The following is a 22,686-nucleotide window of genomic DNA, read 5'->3' as shown; positions in this document are numbered from 1 at the left end:
CACGCCGAGGAACTAGGTGAAATGTCATGAGAGCTCTGTGTTCACTTCATAACCTGCTATATAGGCCTTCAGAACGCATAGCATGAGGCTGCTGGTACAAGGAAGGTTAGGTATGCTTTGAGGATTTGAGGCCTCTGTATTAATCAAACTCAGCTGTGAGCTTCATTCGGTGGCACTTCTGCTGTGTTGGGTTTCCTGTATCCTGTTTTACTTTCTGTTAAAATCCAGTCAGCCTACCTACTCTCACTCCTGTTAATGCTACCCTCTACTCATTGTGACCTCATTGAAATGTCCCAGCAAGAATATAGCAATGGGGACCAGCTCCTGACAATAGAAACTACTATCGCTTTTAACACTCAGGTCAGCAACAGACCTGCTGTGTAAATTCAAAATCAGAACTTTCACTATGGTGATAAAGTTCATGACCATGGTGATACAGTGACATTTACCGCAGGTTTGTTTTGAAATATACTTTAGCATACCTGTCCGGGCTTTACAGTGCTTTATGATACTTTCACTGTGCTTTATTATTCTTCACTACTGAATGCTTTTACGTCAGCTAAATATTGTTTATCCAAGTTTCATGACAACTGGATAATCCACTATATTCTTTTCACAGGAGACTCTGTCTCCAGTGTGGGGTAATGTTGACACTGTTTTTGAATGGCCAAGCAGTGTACAGATCATGCAGACTTCAATCCTCAGTGCAGTGATTTGCAAAGGAGGCCTATTGATTTACCAGGGTTATGGTCATCTCAGCTCCTAGACGACTTGATATTTACAAACCTGCTGGATGTAGTCTGGTCGATATCAGTCATCTATAACTATTAAACTCTCAACAGTGCTACATTTAAAAATAGTAAAATAAACTGAATAATAAACTTAGTAGATAACACCCATACTTGAAGATTGTCTTCCTTACAGCAATGTCTTCAACTCAATCAATCAAATGCTGGAGAGTCTGGGATATGAAGCACGAAACATCATGTGTCCGCCCCAGTGTTAAAAAATGAAAGGGCTGGCTATGCTGGGTCAAACAATTAATATTATTATTATTATTATTATTATTATTATTATTATTATTAGTAGTAGTAGTAGTAGTAGTAGTAGAGTTTTTTGTTTTGTAAACCATTTGGTACTGGTTTGCATTATTATATTCATGTAATCAAAGAAACGGCTAAATGATATTGCAAGTGTCTACCAGAAGCCATAATAGTAGTACAGTATTTCATGTTAGATTTCAAATGTCACATTTTTCCATTTTTGTCAGTATTTCCTTAAGTATATAGAAAACTACAAAGCTGTATGCAATTCAATATGTTAACGTAACATTATTCAGCAGGTTTCACTTGACTTTATGAATCAAAATTAATTAATTCTATAGGATGATGCAGAACTTTTGGCCATAGCTGTAGAATAATGTGATGTTTTCCCAAAATATATAATATTAGGCTACAACAGACATCAAAATATGAGCAAGGAACTGAAAGAGACACACTGCCAAACCCCCCCCAGAAAAAATAAGAATTATAGAAACCACCCCCATCCTTAACCAGACCAATTAGCACAGAGAACAGTTGCAGTTAAACAGAAAATCTGTGGGTGTTCAGCACTACACAGTCTACCTTTCTCCAGGCGAGCTGAATAAAATGCAATCTTCCAAAGGCTGCTGTAGACACAAGCTACTGAGACATGGAATTCTTGGATGAAGGGTTCTGAATGGCATTTTGATTGATGGATGAGATTCAATTGGAATGGCTGTGGAAACAGAGTTTGTACTGCAGCTGAGAACAGGCCTGCTGACAGACAGGGCCATCACTCAGCTGCTCACGTCTGTAAGAGAGCAGATTGCAAGTTACCTCTGGCAGAATGAACCACACAAAGTGAAATTAAAATAACCAGAAGCGTGTGATTGTTGATCAACTGAAAATACTGTACACAGAGCTGATATCATAATTGTCTTACTTAATCTGTATTACTATGACTTTGTAGATCTTCTGTTTTCCTCTTTGACAGATGCACACATTATGGTGTATTTTACTTTAAGCTATAATTCTTCATAGCTATTTTTGAACATCAAATTTTCAAACACCTTACTCCTTTCATTGCTGAATCATGAAGGAACACAGTTCACTTTGAAAATACAAAAGTTGCTTCTGGGAGTTTGAGTTCTTGTAACAGGAAAAAATGCTAAAAACAGCTTTTGACTTGACTCTTCTTGGGTGATGGGATAGTGTCCCATCACACACACAAACATTGGGTGCCATTTATTTCCTTTTGCGAGAACTTTAACTCCCAGATGCTTCACATAAGCACATTCCATTTAACAAATGCTGCTTTTCTTTTATGTTTTCAATGTGACCTCAGGCAGACTCATGCAGTAGAATGTGGTGATCAAGAAGTGTAGTATTAAATTACCTGCAAGGAGCAATTGATGCATTTTCTACACTAATATCTAATTCACCTTTACCATAACGTGTGCATCTTTTCTATAGGTAACTGTGAGGCCTAAGAAATGATGACGAAGCTCAGTAAGTGGGATCTGCTGGAATCACTTTGTTAGCGCTATGTACTTGAAAATATATACATTAGTTAAAAACTTCCAATCAGATCACATCTTCCAGTAGTTCGTAACACTCTATTCAGAAATGCCATTAACCAGATATTTAATAGAATTTTATTTTTTTTAGAGAAATGTGAGGGACATTGGAACTAGCTACAGTCAGGCAGTTACCATGAAAACTTCCCTCAGTCCTGACCTGAACCTCCTCCCTGCCACTCAGTCCAATGCCTCACTCAATCCGAGTCTGACAGATTGTGTGGTGGCTTTGTCATTTCCAGTCTGCAGGCAAGGCTAAGACCACCAAACCCAAGTAAAAGGAATGCCAAGAAAGAAAATTAGCCTGCTGCGCTAACAAGGCTAATGTTACTGCCAACTGTTGAGGCTCAAGACCCCTGCTACATTATGAGGTACATTAGTAACTAGTACTCCAAACGTGCACTAATATTAAAAGGATTTGGCATCCTCCTAACCCCCACTCCAAAGTAAAATCCACGGGAAAGCAATGGAACTTTATTAGAGAGTTAAACAGTGTACATGGCATCTTCCATTCTCAGTCTTTGCATGATTACAGTGATGGACAGCCACCCTACTGCTCACTCATCTCAGATCAGATCTCTGGGGTTCAGTCTGGCCACGAAGCAGACGCCATAGCTTTCATGAATGAAGGTGTTGTGTGCCACAACATTCCATTGGTTATCCCAGGGGTCCAGCTGCAGGATATCTTTGATAATGACCTCTTGGCGATCTGTGGGGTTTCCAAAATAAACAAGACAACAGATCAATGATAAGATCAACTCAAGATGCAGGGAGAGGAGTTGCTTTTATAGTCCTTGTAAAGCCAGGCACATCCTACTTACACAAATGGCGTTGTTTATTACAAGCAACAATACTAAAATTATCTCAAATCAAAAAGAAAGCAGGATCAAAAATAAAAACAGTTTGGTCAATTATAATGTTAAAAATGTGGGGTTTTTTTAAGTAAAAAGAAAGAAGTGTGTACATTCTAAAACAAAGTTTCAAAGTTAAACTCCCCGCAGAAGTAAGGATACTGCACTATGGGTGCCCATCTGAGACCCAACAAGGTCTGAAATGTCATTGAGTGACAATGGAAAATCAACCAGAGATAAATGATTCAGACTTGTCAGCTGTTCTGTTAGTTATAGTTAAAGTTAAGTTTTTACCAACCCTGGTTAGAATTGCCTAATGCTACCTTAGGTAAGGCAGTCCAATATTAGTGTTAATTATGATCTGTGAAACCAGCCCTTGGTGTATGCAATAATACTGAACTAAGCACAGACAATTATAAGTTCAAAGGGTGCAGCTTTAACAGAGGGGTTAAGCACTGAACTGGTCATTTATTAACTAATTTCAGGGTAATTCTAAGAAACAGGACACATATTTAGTCCTATAGGTACTGGGAACCAGTTGTTGCTTTCTCAGAAGAGTTATCAAAGCTGCATTAACTACTCCTGGATTTGACCACCAAATTCAACTGGATTCATTTGACTCAAGTGTGGAAACAGTAAACCCATTCCATCCCCTCACCACTCTGTGTGAAGAAGTATCTCCTGCCCTCTGTTCTAATTTTATCTTCACTTAATTTCCAGCTGTCCTCTGGTCCTGTTTTTTGTTCTATGCTTAAAGTATTGACTAGGGGTAACTTTGTCGACTCCTTCACAGGTAAATCCAAATTTTACTCATGCTAAATCCACATGATCGGTGTATTAAATAGTTTCCAATTATTTCCAATATGGCAATATTCTTTAATTTATAAACAACACTATACTCCAACACAGGATCACAGCCTTCCAGCATTTATTTTGTAGAGCTCAGTATGATGTATGTGTTTCTAGCATGCCTCCCATACAAACACTGATAAGGGGAAGAATTAGAGCGCAATCTCCTCCCAGGCTGCACCAACTAGGGTTGAACTGGGGCTCATGTTAAATGTGGAAATGCATCAAACCGGGACTCATCTTGGGTTTGACCCAGATTTTTTGGAGCCCTAAATACTTGCTGGATTGTGAGGCACAATAGTAAATTTCTTTTGATTTGTTTTTTTACCTGTCCCATGATAGCCCCCACAGACATACAGCTTGCCTTCGACCTCACCTGTGCTGGTAGCGTTGGTTCGGAGGGAGAGAAGGGGCAAAGGCATTTCAGGGCCCTCCCTCCAGAAGTCTCAGTCGGGGTTATAGATCTTCACATTATTAAGACATCTTCTTGCTTGACTACAGTCAGCACCCAGGCACCCTATACCACCTGCATGACAAGACAGAAAGACAGTTAAGGGGTTATAACTAAGGCTTTGAAACATAGTTTCTTTCCTCCTACATGCAAACTCACCGCTGGTCCCCTTTTCGTTGTGATGTAAGCATAAGTGGATTACCAGATAATATGAAAATACATATTTCCTATGACGTGTATTTCTTTGAAAACTGCACATTTGAGACCTATAAAGTAAATGGCAAGATTTATGGATAACACTCAAATACTGAAGTACATGCAACTGCATTTTAAGAGAGTTGCATAGGATTGCATAGGAATAATGTCTGAAAAAAACAATTTGTTATTTTATAACAATTTTTCTAAACTGAAGGTAATTTAAATAAATTAATTCAAGTGGAACACAACAAAAATAGCAGGTTTGCATTTCAATCTATAGGAATTTGCGGGCAGTCTAAATGATTTATGGAATTGGGCACTTCAAAGCAGTACAGAACACTGGGCCTTTTCTATTATGAACTTATTAAAGTTGCTATTTTCTTGTGTAGGCTAAGAATTGGAATGAATAAACGTCATAGAGGAGAGTTCCCAGCTGAAGGTAATGGCGCCAGTAGAAGCACGTGGTCAATTATCTGAGAGAAGGGTGGCTGAAGATATTGTTACCATTATATTTGCTGTGATTACATTTTTGAAATGTTTGGATTTTGGAGGTGGGTTGTGCTGGACTGTATTGTGTTCACACTAATCCACAGTTACACAGCCTCAATAATGACACGGAGATTATTAATGATTTGATCCACATTTATATTTATAGTTAGAAGACATCAGGTTTGGGTGGTTTTAACACAGTGTGGGTCTAAAAGCTGTGCAACGTACATCAGTATTTTTTTTTTCTTTTAGTTAAGAACATTTGAAAATGTAAGATCGAGAGTTAGTCATTTGACCCATGTAAGCTTGTCCAGTTCAAAATAGACAATTAATCTCAGAACTTTGTCAAGCTGGGTCTTAAAGAATCTAGTGATTCTGCCTCAACAACATGACCAGGTAGCCCATTCCATCCCCTCACCACTCTGTAAAAAGTGCCTCCTTCCCTCTATCTATCTCCACTTAATTTCCAATTAAAAACACAAGAACAACACAGAAGAAAAGCTCATCCTAAATTAATGCTTGTTCCAGCTTAGAATGCCAGAAAATGCTCAACGCTCATTTCAGCTGCTATCAAAGGTGCTTGCAAAAATAAGGCTGACAGTTGGAGAATTGACTGTGCTAATTAATCATTTTGTGTGATACTTGCCCCACTTGTATATAGTTTATTTGAATCTCCCTATTGTCTGATATTAATAATTAAACAGTGTATATGGCTACCACTGGCCTACACAATGTATTTCCTCTATAGAGTATTCCTGTCCTGCAGTCTTGCAATGTTATGGTTAGTTAGAGTTGCAGTCAAGAGCACCTTCAAGGACAAATCCTCCGGCACGGAAATTAATGATTTCCAGGGAACTAAACTGAGCTGAAGGTTCATCTCTCCCCCCAACGATTCTCGTTAGCAAATCAACATGACAGACTATCTCTTCTGGAAACAGGCGTAAAATAGTTCTATCTATGCCTCACTGGATAAATGAAGAGTCCACTTGACTTGCATTAAATGAACACTGTTTATAGCATATGGGGGACTAATCAATTGACCTGTACTGACACTTAGATGAGCCCTTTGTTTATCAAACATCAAACAGGGCACCTATTTAGTGTATTTCTATTTGAAACAATATGCAAAACTGCATTTAATTGATACTGGTTTTTAGTTCCATTTTAGATTATTGAATAGATCCCATTGATAGATAACAATTACACAACTTACTCAACCTGCAGAAAATAAAACAAAATAAAATTAAAAAAAACTAGTTCGCAAGAGCACAGTGGTAGAAAGCAATCTCCACAGAGTGCATTAAAAGCAGTTGTGTTCAGAGCAGGTACATGGATTCTGTCTTGCCTGTTATAAATTCCCCTTTTCTCCACTTGTGCTGTGGCTCCTGGGAGTCTGGGTAACTATTGTACTGTTGTAAATTAAGTAGTTTTGCTTCCTTAATCCCTTAATCCAAGAACGGTTCAAACTGGCAGGGATAGATCAGGTAACAGTTTGCTGCTGCCAGGTGTTGAAGCTTCATAGTACAGACAGATTGAATCTCAAGTCATTTGTTCCACAGAGAAGGGTCAGAGCTCTGCAATTATGGCAATTTAGCCATTCATAAAATGTGTCCAGCAATCTGTGCGATACAAAGACATCTCTTGAGAAGCAGTATGACATTTAGACTTTTCCTTTCTTTTTTAAAGAAATTAATAAAGTCAATGACAATCTTTTAGACCTATTACCTATCACCCAGGGAGCTGACATTTTTAATGCGGTACCAATGCTCCATAATAATAATAATAATAATAATAATAATAATAATATTATTATTATTATTATTATTATTATTATTATTATTATTATTATTATTATTATTATTATTGGTACTGGGAAATGTATTTTCTTCATCTAGTTTATTGCCTCTTGTCCAAGACTACAATCCCATAATTCATTGTAGACATGACACATTTCTAAGAAAATAAACAAAGTGAATAAAATGTATTTATCTCAAATGTGTAATGTGAGTAATTGTATCCCATTTAAATGATACCTAACAGTTCAAACTTCTTAAAGGGAATTACTTGTAAAATAAGAGTATTGACATTTCTCTAGTATATATGTTATATTACAGGCAAATACATGATGAAGAAAACCAGGCACCCATTTCACTTTCTTCTTAATCCAAGGCCATTTACGGCAATCCTGAAAACAAAGTCAGTATCTGATTTTATAGCAGTTTCTTTTACAAAGCAGAGAAAGCTGGATGCTGCATTGAGTTGGAAGAGCCCATCTCTCGGTTGCTCTTTTGTCTGAGAAGATCTTCTCAATAATGCTTTTGTTTTGTGTTTTGTTGTGAAAGGGAAGGGGTCAGGCCAGGTCTGCAGAATTGAAAGAGCTGCCTGTTTTTTTTAATCCATACATTCTCTGCAGCGTAGTCAGCTGCACAATCAATAAGTCTTCCACAGGGGTCAATATCAATCTCAAGTAAAAGGTTATGTATTGTTGTTCAGCGACAGTAAACATCCAGAAACAAGCTTCCTGTGGTCTGTATGGATTCACTGTAGAAAATATAGAAATCAAATTGAAGAGAGAATCAAAGGAGAAAGGAACAATTATTTCATTGTATATGTTAAGAGTTCTGAACTGGTTTACAGCTGAAGTCAAATCTACCAACAACAAAAACATAAAAAAAAAAAAAAATACACATATATATATAGAGTACAGAAGAAAACCACAAAACCTGTTTCAAACGATGCCAAGTGTTTTTGCTTTTTATGGTAAATCTATGTAGAAAACTTGCAATCCAATATGTTTTCAACAGAGAGAATGTACCCATGTTTTTAGAGTAACGTAACATCAGCGAGACACAGAAGAAAGACTGAGACAATATAAAACAGGTCTGTCCAATCATGGTCCTGGAGGATGACAGGTTTACAGGTAAAATGATACAATTAACTAATTCATGGTCTTGGTGGAGGTTTAATTGATTCAATTATTCCTTCTGTGGTGGAGACCGTACGCATCTAAGTTTAACACTTGATATCTGTAATATTAACTGTTTTATAATACATATGAAGAGTAGAGGAGGCTATTCGGACCACCTATGCTTGTCCTAGTAGCCATTCATCTCAAATGATCCCAGTGATTCGACCTCAACACCATGTTTGATTGAGGTAGGTCCTCCAAGAATCCTGCCTCACTCTGCGTTAATGTTGTTTATCTGAAAGTGTGATGTGTCTGGCAGGAAGTGTGAGACTGGGCACCTGCTGAAAACCTGATTCTACATCCAGCACTGTTGATCCAGGACACTTTGGGCTGTCCATACAAACTTCTCAAACATCTTAGCAACAGCCTAAACAGATGCACAATATCAAAATGTATTTTATCCATAAAACCTATATATATATATATATGTTTTGTTTTATGAACTAGACATGCAGACCCTGTTGTCACCTGTCCTTTTAGGTCTTAGTCTGTATTTAGAATTCCAGGCTATGTCGTTGTTTGTTTGACATATATTATTTATTCAATCTTCCTTTGTCTGTGCCTGGCAAAAGTAAAATTGCCATGGAACTAGGATCCAACATTTAATAAGGGATATCCCTCTTCCTTGAAATAATTTTTGACCTGAATTAAGAATCCATCAATGAATGGAGTCTATATACTATATCAACTCTACAAACATGACTGGTGGCTGATAACTGCACAGTTGTGGAGGACGGGAACCAGACAAGATTGATCTTAAATCCAATCTTACATTCTTTTTTGTTTTGTTTTTTTGCAGGTTGTCGCTGGTCTGCAGGTTTTTATGTGAATTTGCAGGTCTGACCCGGGAAATGTGGGTCACTGGGATGGTCTGTATTAAGTTACCATTGTTTCACAGTGAACAAAAAACAAATTGATGTCTACCCGAGTCTAACTGCTGAGAACACTGCAGCCACCCTGCACATGACAGGCTCTCAAGTGACTAGCACAGTTTTAATCAAAAGGCTTTGGTCCATACCTATAAAACTTGAAGTGAACTTAATCTATTCAAAACTCCTTTATGGGAGGTTCCCAACTTTACATTATAGAGATTCTGAACCATGTTAGCTCTTTGAAAGGATTAAACCCGCTTCTCCCAGCATGCCCCCTAGATTCTGATTCTCGTCCAAGAATATTTGAATTGGTGCTCTATTACTGCAGCACAAAGACCCTTTTTAATACAACCAGCAACCCATTGCACTCATCTCATGGGAAAATGCAGGGATAAAAAAAGAAAACAGCACATCACTACATTTCTGCTATTAATAGTTATATTTGAATTAGCTGTATAGTGACTAGCAAAGGCTTTTCTACTTGAATGGTTGAACTTCTTGTAATGCCACACTGCATTCAAGCTCTAATGACAGAGCTCACAAACATTTTATTAATTGCAACATAATCAAGCAACTTAAAACCATTTTAATTTATAGGAAAACAGGACAAATAAAAAGTGGAATTCCAGCTAGGGATTCTCTTTCAGCATGACTCTGAAGCAAAGGACTCAGATACATTGACTGCTGACCCAATAACTGGAGAATGACCTAAATATCCCACAATACCATCTGAGTACTGTTCGAATAGAAAGTCTGTTTCTTAACACAATAGGCTACACAAGTCAGCAGACTTCCGCCATCATTACCCGTTGAGGGTCAATGTTTCCAGGGAGAGTTTTCTGCAGACAAACTGACAAAACAAACCAACAAGGTACAATAACCTAACATACAGGAGCTTGACAAAAGATGGTGCAAGCCATATATTTGTCATTGGGTATAGCGCCACCATGGGCAGCCAGGACCACACTAACGCAAAGGAGTTTCAATTGGCCATACACAAAACAGACCTTAAACAGGGGATTCAATAGGCATAACCAATCTCTCATTCAACACACTGCCCATGTGTCAGATACATACAAAATGTTTTGTCCAAAATCTTTATGAATATAAAATAATGAAGCACTGTGACTGCCTTCAAGTGCAGTTAATAAATGTATTTAATCAAAAAAGAAACAGTACATGCATAGCTTACATTATCTACATTGATTACTCCAGTAAAATGACACTTCTTTAGTTTTCCATTTTAATAATAAAATGTTTATTGCATGAAGCCTTTTTTATTTGCATTAGTTCTTTCCATTTTTTAAAATTCGGTTCACCATCATTAATCTTCTCCATATTGTACTGTTGTGTCATAATGTAACTAACTGAGATGACCAAAATCAGTTAAGTTCCTGGAAATTACTGAAAAACACATGTTTTTTTTTTTTGGCTCAATGCTTTTACTAAAATTATGGTTGAATGTAGAATTGTATGGAATAGAATTACCCCGGACAATCCCCAGGATAGTGTGACAGTATAAACAATAGTGTCACACTGCGAAAACAAACGTCACAACGACCCACAGCCTTGATGGCTACAATACATTGCAATTATACAATGGTTTTGCGGTCCTGAGATATCGCCACAGATATATCACACAGCTCACTAAAATGAATAGGACAATCCCCGCCATTGTATAATACATTTTTTAAAATCATTTCCATAACTTTTTTAAATGAATTTATACAGATGTGTATAAATCTTATACAGATCATATACAGTGGCACTATTAGGGCAAAGCAATGGCTGAGCGAGGGGCAATGGTGGCACAAGGGCTGTCACAGTGACAGAAGCCATTGGTATAATGGCACCACAGTGGTAGCATTTTCATATTTTGAGAAATAAATGGTCTCACAGTATAAACCAATATACAGGAGTGACCCATTGCTGTACCAGTACCAGTGTACAATATGGGACCAGATGCACTTATGTTGCCGTTGCTGGTCGCGCAGTGGTTTGCTAAGGGTCCAAGGAGGTAATCTAATATATAACAGTATCTCAGTGGAATTTATTACTGATGTTGTTAGAGATATTTGGACTAGTCATTGATGTTGTGCTCCCAAAAACGACAGAAAAAACCTAAAGCACTGTTCATAGACCTACAGTACGTATTGTAATGTGTAGTGTTTACAGTCATCAGTATGGGCCACGCAGCTGTAGCTACAGTTGCTACAACGCTGTACTAAGGTTGTCAGGATTGGTTGGGGTAGGAATAGATCAACTAGCCTTGGAGCACACATTAATAGGGAGGGTGTTTCTGCTGAATTAGTCTCTCTCTATACTTTATATTATTGGATTGTTTTCATGTCATTAGGCTGAGCACGTGGAGTAGGTCTGGGCATGGCGAGCTGTGATTGGTTGGAATCCTGTCTGTCTGTGTGTGGGAGGGATATAAACAGAGGAATGGCTTACACACTTTAGAGAAGGTGATTAACCAGCTTGTTGAGACACCACACACAGCTACACCATGGTGCCTGGTTTAGCATAGTTGTACAATTCAAGATGTGCCTACCTTTTGTTACCGACATTGTAAAGACTTACAAATCACTTTCACCCCTCCTGGGTTTACCCCAGTCCTGACAGGCCCCGGTAACCACTTAAGTGTTGTATCTGAACAAGAAAATAAAAAAACAAGGCTGACTGTTATGAAGCAAGCTCCCCCTTACCCAAAACATAAATCTCACTGTTGACTATGGCCGAGCTGAAGCGGTACTTGGAGTATTTCATGGTGCTGCACTCAGTCCACTTGTCTCTGCCAGGGTTGAACTGAAACATGCGATTGTTCAACTGATCTGGCTCGTCGTCCGGATGATCTGCCTGTGTAATGAGAAATGACAGGCGTGTAATTGAGGGGCAGTGAGAGAGCATCTCACACACACACACACACACACAAACAAACTGTTCATCAGAGAGAGGGAGAGAGATGGGGAGAACAAACAAAAAGCACATCCATTGCAGGCTGAAAGACAAGCACATCGCTGTCACTTCCCTGACCTTCCATCTGGTTGTATCTTGTCATTAGATTCTATCCAGTTGTTCATGTGCAGCACCTATCAGTGTCTGAGACTCTACAGGGGTGGCCATCAATATATTTTTCAGCCAAGCATACAGCTGTTAAACTAACATTGGAGCTACCCAGTTGTGTGTATATAGGCAGACCCAAACATGATAAATTGTTATGCAAATCCCTGTATCCCAAATCCCAGATAAAAGCTGCATTACCCAGTTGTCTGTTAGTTTCAGTCAGAATGGGCAAGACAGCACATGTGACAGATTTTGCTGCAGGTCTGAGAGGTGTGTGGTTGACAGGTGTTCCATATAAACAAAAATACTATTTTGTTAGCGTAAATAAGGTGTACAAGATAGAATAATTGAATAATGGTTTCCGACTCTTATTTTGTTTCTATGTTGAAGTTATAATAATATTTTCTCTACCAAAGACATGTTTCCAGTTACTTCTCCACAAGGGACTATTGCATCATTGAGGTAAGAGAGTAAAACTACTTTGATAATTAGTCTCCTATTCAACAACTGCATGAGCTTCCATGCAAGGAAATAAATAGTCACAATCATTGCATCTAGTTAGCAGCAGCAATTAACAAATAATCAAATTAGTTTCAATCACTTTGATGATACAGAAGCCCTACTAAGGAACTAACTGCAGTCAACGTATGTTTTAACAATCTTTAGTAGAGAGACTACATTGCTGTGAACAATGCTGAGCGCAAACGTTTTTCAAATCAATTTCAGTGACGTTAATAAAAACAGAAACAAGAATTGTAAACCCTATTTTTTCTACCTTTGAAAGACAGACTGTCACATTGGAATATAAGGATTGTCCTAATGGAACTAGACATGTTTTAAGTGAGGGACGGTCACATATGGACACATGCTGTAGAATCTGTGGTGCATATCCATGGTGACATCTTGTTAAGACAGGTATTTCTAATCGCTGACTAGGGTAAGTTGATGCTGACAAATGCATGTCAAATGCTTACTTTGTGTGAAGAAACAGCATATGTATTCCTGGTAAGCATAGCTAAGAAATAATTATTTGCAATCGATTCCAATATAAGAACGTTTGCTTCCTGCAAAACTCTTTTTTACACTTTGTATTAGCTTTCCGGTTAACGTCAGGGTGCAATGGCCAACAGCGTTCCTTCTTTTTATTTGTGTTCACCACCAACTTCCTCATGCAACAGATTAAAACCCTTTCACTTTATTGATCAGGCACTAATGAGTTTGAAAAAAAAAATGTGAATGAAACAAATATTAAAATGTCTTCAGCAAAAGGGTCTTTATATAATATAAAAGTTAGCATAACAAAGGTTAACTTGAGCCAAAGGTACAGATTGCTAGTGCTGGCTGACCTGCATTTCATATAGCCTGACCGTGGCAGCCAAGATGTGTTTCGGCATTGATCTGCCCTGTGGCTCCAAAGTGTAGTCTGCACCATTAGAAGGTGAACTAGGGTTTTGCATTGATGAGACAAGGCCAGTATATTTCTAGGTATGGGCAAGCTCTGGAGGTTCACCCAACCGGTGAAAATGGTGCTGTGCAGAGCAGTGATGTGAATCTCAACTATCACTGAAAGGTATTTCAAGTGAGAAGATAGGAAATCAACAGAAAGTCTGAATATCGCTGCTAGGTTATATAAGTGATATACACATGGTATTGGCTCTTTAAAGTGATTGAAGCTAACTAAATAGTCACAGAACTATTCCCCTCAAATGTGCAGTTTTGAAAGAAACGTGTGTTTTAGCAGCGAATCAATGTGCATGCTAGATCCTAGTAAAGACTGCTTTTGATCTGAATCACAAAATAATGATGTTGGATTCAAGTATTTGTAGCTAACAAAATTGTACACATTTTGCACTTCCAGTAGCTACATAGGCCTCAAATGTGAAGTTTTTAGTTATATTTAACATGTATTTTCATTTATAAATATGTCTGGTCTTGCTCTACGCTAAAGAAATATCTGTTTGCAGATTATCATGTTTTAAAATGAAAATGTGTTTCTTTCAAAACTGCACATTTGAGACCTAGATTATGAATGGATGAGCACAGTGGCTATAATTACCATTACTCAGATTCTGCAACAGAAGACGATTTCATTGGAAAAGGGCTTCAAAGTATCATTTAACTTCTGGTAAAGGACGCCCATTAATCACTAATGAATTGGCTGGTTACTGTTTAATTTGTAATTGAATACAGTACAAGTGTTCAGGAAACAGAGACACTAGCTTCTGATTGCATGTCAAATGGCAACAGAAAGCATAATTTATTGAACTAATTATCTGGGGGAAATGTTTGGGGAAATTGGAAGTTTTATGTAAATGTGGTACAACAATTGTATAAATGCATCATTGCTGTTGTCAACATAAATAATGCTTGACATGATCTCTGTTCTTTGCATTTATCTCAGTCAAGGAACGAGGTGAACATAACAGTTGTATTGCTGTAACACCATAAACATCTGGGCTACTTTGAGCCTGCCTGTATCCTCCTACAGTTTATTATAACAGGCAGGCAGGGGGGGAGGGGGTACAGGGAAGGTTAACTTTAGGCAGTCCCTGAAGAGAGAAGCACAAGCTGTGAAGCTAAGGAAGCCAACTAACAGTTTTCAAATGATTCTGGATGGGTACGTGCTCATTCCTGTGGAGGTTGAAGCCTACAGCTAGTTCTGTTCCCCAGACTACTCAGAAGATTCATCAATGTTTCGCTTGTTACAAACCATCACCAATTTGCATTGTCTTAGAAACCCTATATTAAAGCCTGTAAGATTTGCTGTTCCGTACATAGTGAGTGAAAATGCAACAGGAGATGTGTTTTTTGACATCATATAATACAGGACAGGGATTCTATTTGCATAACTAGAAATGTGAGCTTTTGTGGATAAAAACAAAGCACTCCTGGGGGATGTCATATGAGACTGAATTCACAAGCCACTGTCTCTACAGACCAAGTACATTTGTTTATCCAGAAGGTACTGCGTATTGCTGGATAACAAGATTTGTTACCCCGCTGACCGTGGCAAACAGATTTCACTTGTTATATAATTGGAGGTATATGATATTCTCCAGTTGTTTGTCTTTCATTTTTGATTATTATAATATTAGGTGAAATGTTCTTCTAGAGTTTACAAGTTTTTTTACTGAACAAAAATAAAGCATACCTGTGGAGTCCATCCTCCAAAGATGTAGAGTTTGCTATTAAGCGTGACCACAGCATGGCACGCTAACGGCACAGGCAAGGGAGAGGAGCTTCTCCACTGGTTCCCCTCCAAGGATAATTTGTCCACGCTGTTTGTGACCACGAAGCGATTCTTCAGCTTCATCTGACCCCTGATGAGGTATAGCATGTTGTGTACAGTGCCCAAGGCGTACAGCTCTCTGAACTTCGCAGAGCACAGTTTTTCCCAACAGCCTCTCAATTTAATCCCGTACCTGTAAAATAACAACATTGTCATCCACTATAGCATTGCAGTTTTCCCACAGTTATATGGTATATCTACCATACTTTAACATTACATGTTTTACCATCCCTCTGGGCTTTAGAATTCGTACCTATGCTTTCACTGAATTATTACACATTGCTATATTTTTACTGTGGTAAACTTTCTTAAGGGCCATTAGCTTCATTCAGGCCTCTAACATCAGGTGTCACCACAAGGGATTTGTGTTATATGAATAATGCAAATGGAGGCCTGACAAATGTTCTTTATCATCTGGCCATTGTCTACACCTTTCAAATCATATAAAGTAAAGGAACCATGATGCAATAGTTTATCAATAGCCTTGATCAGCAATGGCAACACAATTAATTTGGAATGAATATTACACAGTTGCCTTTTAATACAGTAGCACTGTATGTAGCACACTGGAACTGACATATTCCTTAAAGAGCACCTTGGTACAGGTCTATCACAACTAGTGCATTATTTTTATGGTTTAGATTCAGTTTGTATATCATTGCCAGTCACTGGGCTGTGATACCTGAAATATAAAATGATATACAAAGCGATTCTAATCGCTGCATTGTGACCAAAATAAAGATGGAACTCGGGCATTTTTATAACAATTAGCAGCTTCCCGTTTGCTTTATAAAAAAAAAAAAAAAAAAAAAAAAGCAAAAAAACAAAATGCACTTCACAGCACTTTTGTTTCAATTGCACATAGGATTGGGGTGAATCAGGTTGCCAGGGATCTCTGTCTAAATCATTCTAAAGAATGAAAACTTTAATCTGCGTTAGCCATGAGTACTTCATCACCTCTTTTACTATACATACAGGACCGTATTTGTATTGGTTGGACCGATACAATTGAATAGACCATCTCTAATTGTCTTATCTGAATCTTCGGTATAAAACCTGACCTGAGCAGTATTTATGGTACCTGTTACAGTCACAAGACATCTTCTGTGGAAATGATCACATACAAGCACTGATGACTTCATGTTTTACTTCCTAAAATGCATTGAACAAAAGCATAGAGAAGCAATTGTTTCTTTCAAATTCCTTTAGATAAAATCACATTAAACACTATTCAAAAACAGATATTTTTTCTTTTTTTTTTCAATGGAAAACATGTTCTCCCTTGGGCGCAAAAATTTTGTTGAAAACATTTATTAAGATTTACTGGAAAATTTTAAGATGACACAATATCCATGGCCACCACTATAAATATGTAGTATCTTGGATTAATCAATGGTACACCAGCTTCTCCGACAACTACTATGTCGTCATTCTCAGTCACAACTCCAGTGCAGACATATCCCAGAGCGTCTCTGTATCGTGGAGAAGTCATAAAGTAAGTCCTCTTTGTCGTGGGAGCGTAACAGAAGCTGGCATCAGAATAGTTTTCATGCTTGGATTTTATACCAAAGCCATTGTTGCCAATACAGAGCAGCAGGTCTGTCGTCTCCATGGCGTATCTCAGCTTGAGTTATACAGCAGGGCAGTGTTTCTCGTCCTGGCCTCCTTGAGGAATGCTGGGCTCACCAGAACCAGCCTCACTTGCTTCAGAAGGGCTGGAAGATGCTCGGCTCATGATTTTATGCTGTGGTTCATCCAACGGAGGACCACGTCCAGTATGCTTTCTTCCCGGGAAACGTTAATGTTGTCAAGTGTAATCAGAATAAACAGCTGGTGGAGTTCGATGTCCAGTATCTCTTCCTGCAAGCACACCTTGGCAAAATGGTAAACTCCGACACAGTTGGAGGCATCCATGTGATCCATCATGTATTTCTGGCAGGTTTTGAATGTGTTATCCATTTGAAGCATGAAGGCCGTAGTGCTGACATACTGCACGTTGGAATTGGTGAGGTGCAGCTACGAGTTGTACATGTAGTTTAGGATGACAGACAAACTCTCCGCCGAGGTGTTGAAAAGCTGCACCTCCTTCCTGCTGCACTCCTGCAGCCCGCAGGTAAACATGGCTTTGAAATAGGGGCTGAACACAGATAGGATGGCAAGGGAAGCTCATCCCTTCAGTGATCAGAATGATGTCAGTTAGTTCGTCCATCTCCTTCATTTTGTTGATTTGGTCTAGTAACTTCAGGCTGTGTTTAGCTTTGTTATCCATAATGAAAATAGATAGTTTACTGTTGAGATATGTAGAATCAGATCATTTAGTCTAAAAGAAAAAAAAAAGAAAAAATTCATACTAAAAATTCCTAAGTTAGTTGAACTTTAATATTCATATTTATGATTGTAGCTAACAAAATAATTCCACGAATCATATTTGTTGTGAACTTCTACTCATTAAGAAGTCTCAAATGTGCAGTTTTGAAAGAAATACATGTTATGATAAACATGGATTTTCAATATAAAACATGATCTCTGGTAAGACACTTAGTTAAAAAAAACTGCATACCAGTTAGTGTTGCACATGCTTGGTAATTTCACTTGGAGAATGAAATTATCCCACCCTTTGAATGTTTTTTTTCCTGCAATTAACCAACCAGCTGCTACCCTTATTGACTGACATGTCAGAAAATGCTTTGCCCAGAAAACACTGCTTAGGTGAAATAGCCCAGAAAGTGCAATCGATTGACTGATAATCAAACATAGAAACTGAGAACGTCTTTCAACCTAAAGTAATACCAGATATGCCGTTTAAAATTGAAAATCTTGGTTTGCTATAACATGTGTTTGTTTCAAAACTGCACACTTGAGGCATATGTAGGTAGTGGCAGTGCAAAATAGTTAAGATATGAAATAATTGTGTTCGCTATAATTGCTGTACAAGTTCAGTACTATAACTAGTTTTCTGCTTTTCAAAAAACAAGCATGCTTGGTTCTACATTTCTTCCTAGGGTTAACATTTCTTCCTTAAAGAAACAACAAGACCACCTTAAATATCAAGCAGTAAGTGCACTTCCATTGTTACCATGTACTGCATTAGAACAAATGATCAGAACTGTACACACAAGGATAAAATTCTATCCCAGGGTTCTGTGACATTGCTTTGGTCTTGTCTTCAGAACCCCTTGTTTGAAATGACACCTTTATTATGTACAGTTGGGTGCATACTATTCCATTGCAATGTTAGTGTTTTAAAATAAATTATACTGTTAATTAGATAATAAACCTAGTCCTGAACTGTATTGCCTAAAACTCTACAATATTGTTACATGCATTAATTACATTTTAATGATTCACAGATGTCTGCCCTTTCAGTTTGTATTGCTTGGAAGTGAAACAGCAGAACAAGTCAAATGCTCATTTCCTGCAATATGCCCTCAGCTTGAAATGTCACAGTATTTTTCAAAGTGTCTTTGAACAATAAAAGGTTTTGCAATCAGATGTCTGGGTCTCATTCATTGGTCACCAGTGCAAGGAACTTTAAAACAGTGTAGAGATAGTGACAGAGAAATGCACCCTGCTTTATAGATGCTACTTCATAGCTAGGGTGTCTATTTATCACTAGAATTATCCCAGAATTATTTATTTAAAGCTTTTTAGCATCAATGGCTACGTTTTTACTGTTTTTTGATTTTTTTGGGGGGGTGGGGGGTGGGGGGTTGTTTTCGCCTGTGTTATTTGTTCAGAAGTAAAGAAAAGTATAGTACCATGACTGTACGATGACATCAACATTCTAGAAAAGGTCATCGTAAATATGCCCGTTGTTTTGTTTAAATTAAGAAATGGTGTTAAATGAACACAGTGAGAATTGCCTTGTGACTATAGCCCTATGTTTTTTTTTTTAATTATTATTGTCTTCAAGAACTGATTTCACAAATACCTTACCTCTGTTAATTTGGGTGAATGTTTTTGTTTTTTTTCCCATTGAACACTAATACTTCCTCTGTGACTTTCCTAGCCAATTATGTGTGTGTCCCTCAGTTATGATCTCAGAATCATTTCACACCACAAAACCACTTCCCCTGTACTCACAATAATTCCATTCAACTCCCATTTGAGCCTATTGCCTCAAGTATACTGAGAATACATTGCCAAACCAAAAGAACATTGGTCATTCTTTTTAACTATTAGTGTGGCAGTAAGTATGGAAATAATCAGCAGCATTGTGATGGCCATTCAACATATCAAATACATTTTTAATGAATGGGATACTTCATGCAAAAGACATAAGAAAAATTACAAATGAGAGGTGGCCATCAGACCATTTTCTATTCTTCACAATGACTTTACTATGTATCGGTATTCCAGATCATGACAGGTAAAACTTACTAGGACCTAAAGAATACAAAAGGGGTTGGGAGAGACCTAAAGAAATGTGTCCGATAAGACAAAATAGATTGTGTCTTAAGTCAAGTAAACGGACGTTCTGGCTGCAGCTAGTTTCTTCATCAGTGCAACAATTGCACTTGATAAAGGGGATATAGTGGAGGTGGTTTTATGTATGTACGTATGTCACACTTCACAGATTTCTCCATACATGGAAAACAGCTTCTCAAATTGCCATTGAACTTCTCATTCATGATATTTAGCCTAACCTGTTGATAATATCAGATTCTAAGGTTCTAAGAGCTTGATTCAAACAGAATGTAAGTGTAAATGTTTTATTATGACACAAGAAATGTAACAGTTTGAAGCTAAGAATATAGTGCAGAAATTAACTTAAAGTAAAAACTTCAGTCAAAGCATGATTATGCAGCCTGTGTCAGGCATATAGTAACATAGTGTACTATAGTATAGTATAGTGTCTCGCTTCTTCCTGGTCCGTGACATCACCACGCACCTGCGCACTGCGACCATCCTGCCACAGGGAGCCATAGCATAGGACCATGTTGTGCTATACATCTGAGAAAATGCTTACAGAAGAGTCTTCTATTAATGATGGATGACCTCGACAGAGAAGCAGGTAGTTTCAGACTTGCCTGAGCAGAATTTTTGTAAAAAACAGAGAGAGTTCAAGTTTAGTTTAAAGCACTGAATAGCTATAATGGGACTATACATGTAATGAAGCCAACCTGTTAAGGAGGATGTTTTTTGATGTTAAAAGGGAAAGATATTTTTAACCCAGGATTGGAATAACTAAACCAAAGTAGGTGTTATATATTAAACACATATTTCTATATGTATTCTTCATATACTTGCACTGTATTTACTTGCATACTGTGTTCAGGAACTCCCTGATACCAAAAAATAATAATATCAGTTCAAAAGTTCACCTTACATATTTTGGAGATGTAGGAGGGGTGTATGGGTTGGTGGCTAATTAATCTTATAGAAGGAGTTACTGGGTGTTTTGAAAATGTTATTAACTTGAAGGACAAGAGCTGTTAAGGCAGATTAATGTTTGAGAATTAATTAAGACATATGACTTAAAAAGTGAAGCAAGAACTCTATAAAAACCAAGGTAAAATCCTAGTCAAGTGTCACTCAACTTGCTAACTACAAGCTGATGTGATCCATGCTCTGAAGATCTCTGATCAAGATGATTGCTGTTGGTGTCATATTTAAAAGTCTTTGCCTCTGAAGACAGTTCCTGTCCTTACATCATATTTTACACTTCCATATATATTTTTGGGAGGTAAGAACTATTTTGAATTTATATCTTTTATATTGATGCATTGCTATAAGGTGTAGGTTTTATATTTTATATTAGCTGTGGAGAAGTGAAATATTGGATGTTGTAGGATTTAGCGGTGGGTGTTTTTTTTAGCTTTATGCATGCATAGCTTAAGGGCAAAACATGTTATAACCATAAACATATTGAAGTATTAATGCTATTATACCTGTTAAGGCACTGGACCTCCCAGATTGTCTGTCAGTTGGGATTCAGCATAGTATGTAACTACTCAATCCATTTTTAAGCATTTAATAAACTGAAGGAATACTGATACCACTCTGATTCATTAAAACTTCAAATCGAATGAGTCTGTGTGAGCTTCTTGATTATTAAAAGTCATCTGGATACATTATAGCCCAGCCCAGTAATATCATATATATATATATATAATATATATATATATATATATATCACACATATATAATATATATATTTTATATATATATATATAATACACACACACACTGTATCTGTTATACAATAATATATAAAATTTAAGTTTCAAGAACTTGCGACGGTTTAAATTAAATTATTATTTTAAAATAATAAAAGTAGGTACATTCATGCAGCACTATCAGTCATTAATGGCGGAAAACATTACTGCTACTAAATTTAGAAACTTTTTTTAATGCACAGTACAGTGTTTCCTCAATGTCACACTTATCGCAACAAATGTGCGAAATCATTTTCTCACATCCGGGTGACCTTTTTGAAAACAGTATTGCTTACTGATATGTTTCCAATAATCCATGGGGGCCCGGTGTTGGATAGAAGTGGGTTAATGATTATACTCTTATGTCCCAATTGTACCTAGAGAGAAGCTATATTAGGCCATAGTTCTTATTTATTTTTGTTAACCTACAAGTGTCTTTCAGTTCTGCTCTCCTCTACAAAACTGCACTCTGCCTTCTGGGTGTTGTGCCTTGAGGTAATATTTATTTCTACATGTAGTAGAATAAAGTATTATCAAGCTTAAAAGTTGTTTGTTCTTGGAATGTGCTAATAAGTACAGTATAGCTATGTTCAGCAAGGTTTTTTTTTTTTTTTTTTTGGAAGAAAGGCAACCCTTGTTGCATGAGGTATCTGTACCTGATCGGTTCATACACTTGTTTGATTTAATAATCAATCCCTTATTTTGCGTTTAAGGATACTTAACGAATTCCAATGTATTCAAACGTTGTATTTAGATGAGTAACAAATCACAACATATGCACCGGAAAATGCATGCATTATAGTTATGCATTACAGTAAATTACTTACAACATCCGCTTGTCTCTCAGGCAACGCAAAAAAAATGCTACTTTATTTTTTTGAAAACAAAAATAAAAA

The 22,686-nt window shown here is 37.3% G+C and overlaps 1 pseudogene; it reads right to left on the bottom strand.

Moving 5' to 3' along the window:
- Positions 1 to 3,165: 3,165 nt before the first annotated feature.
- LOC121328282 lies at positions 3,166 to 17,926 on the bottom strand (annotated as a pseudogene).
- Between the last annotated feature and the right edge of the window lie 4,760 nt (positions 17,927 to 22,686).

This window comes from Polyodon spathula, chromosome 16, assembly GCF_017654505.1.
Source record: "Polyodon spathula isolate WHYD16114869_AA chromosome 16, ASM1765450v1, whole genome shotgun sequence".
NCBI lineage: Eukaryota > Metazoa > Chordata > Actinopteri > Acipenseriformes > Polyodontidae > Polyodon > Polyodon spathula.
Note: the sequence above shows the minus strand (reverse complement) of the source record. Positions and strands in the feature narration are given on the sequence as shown.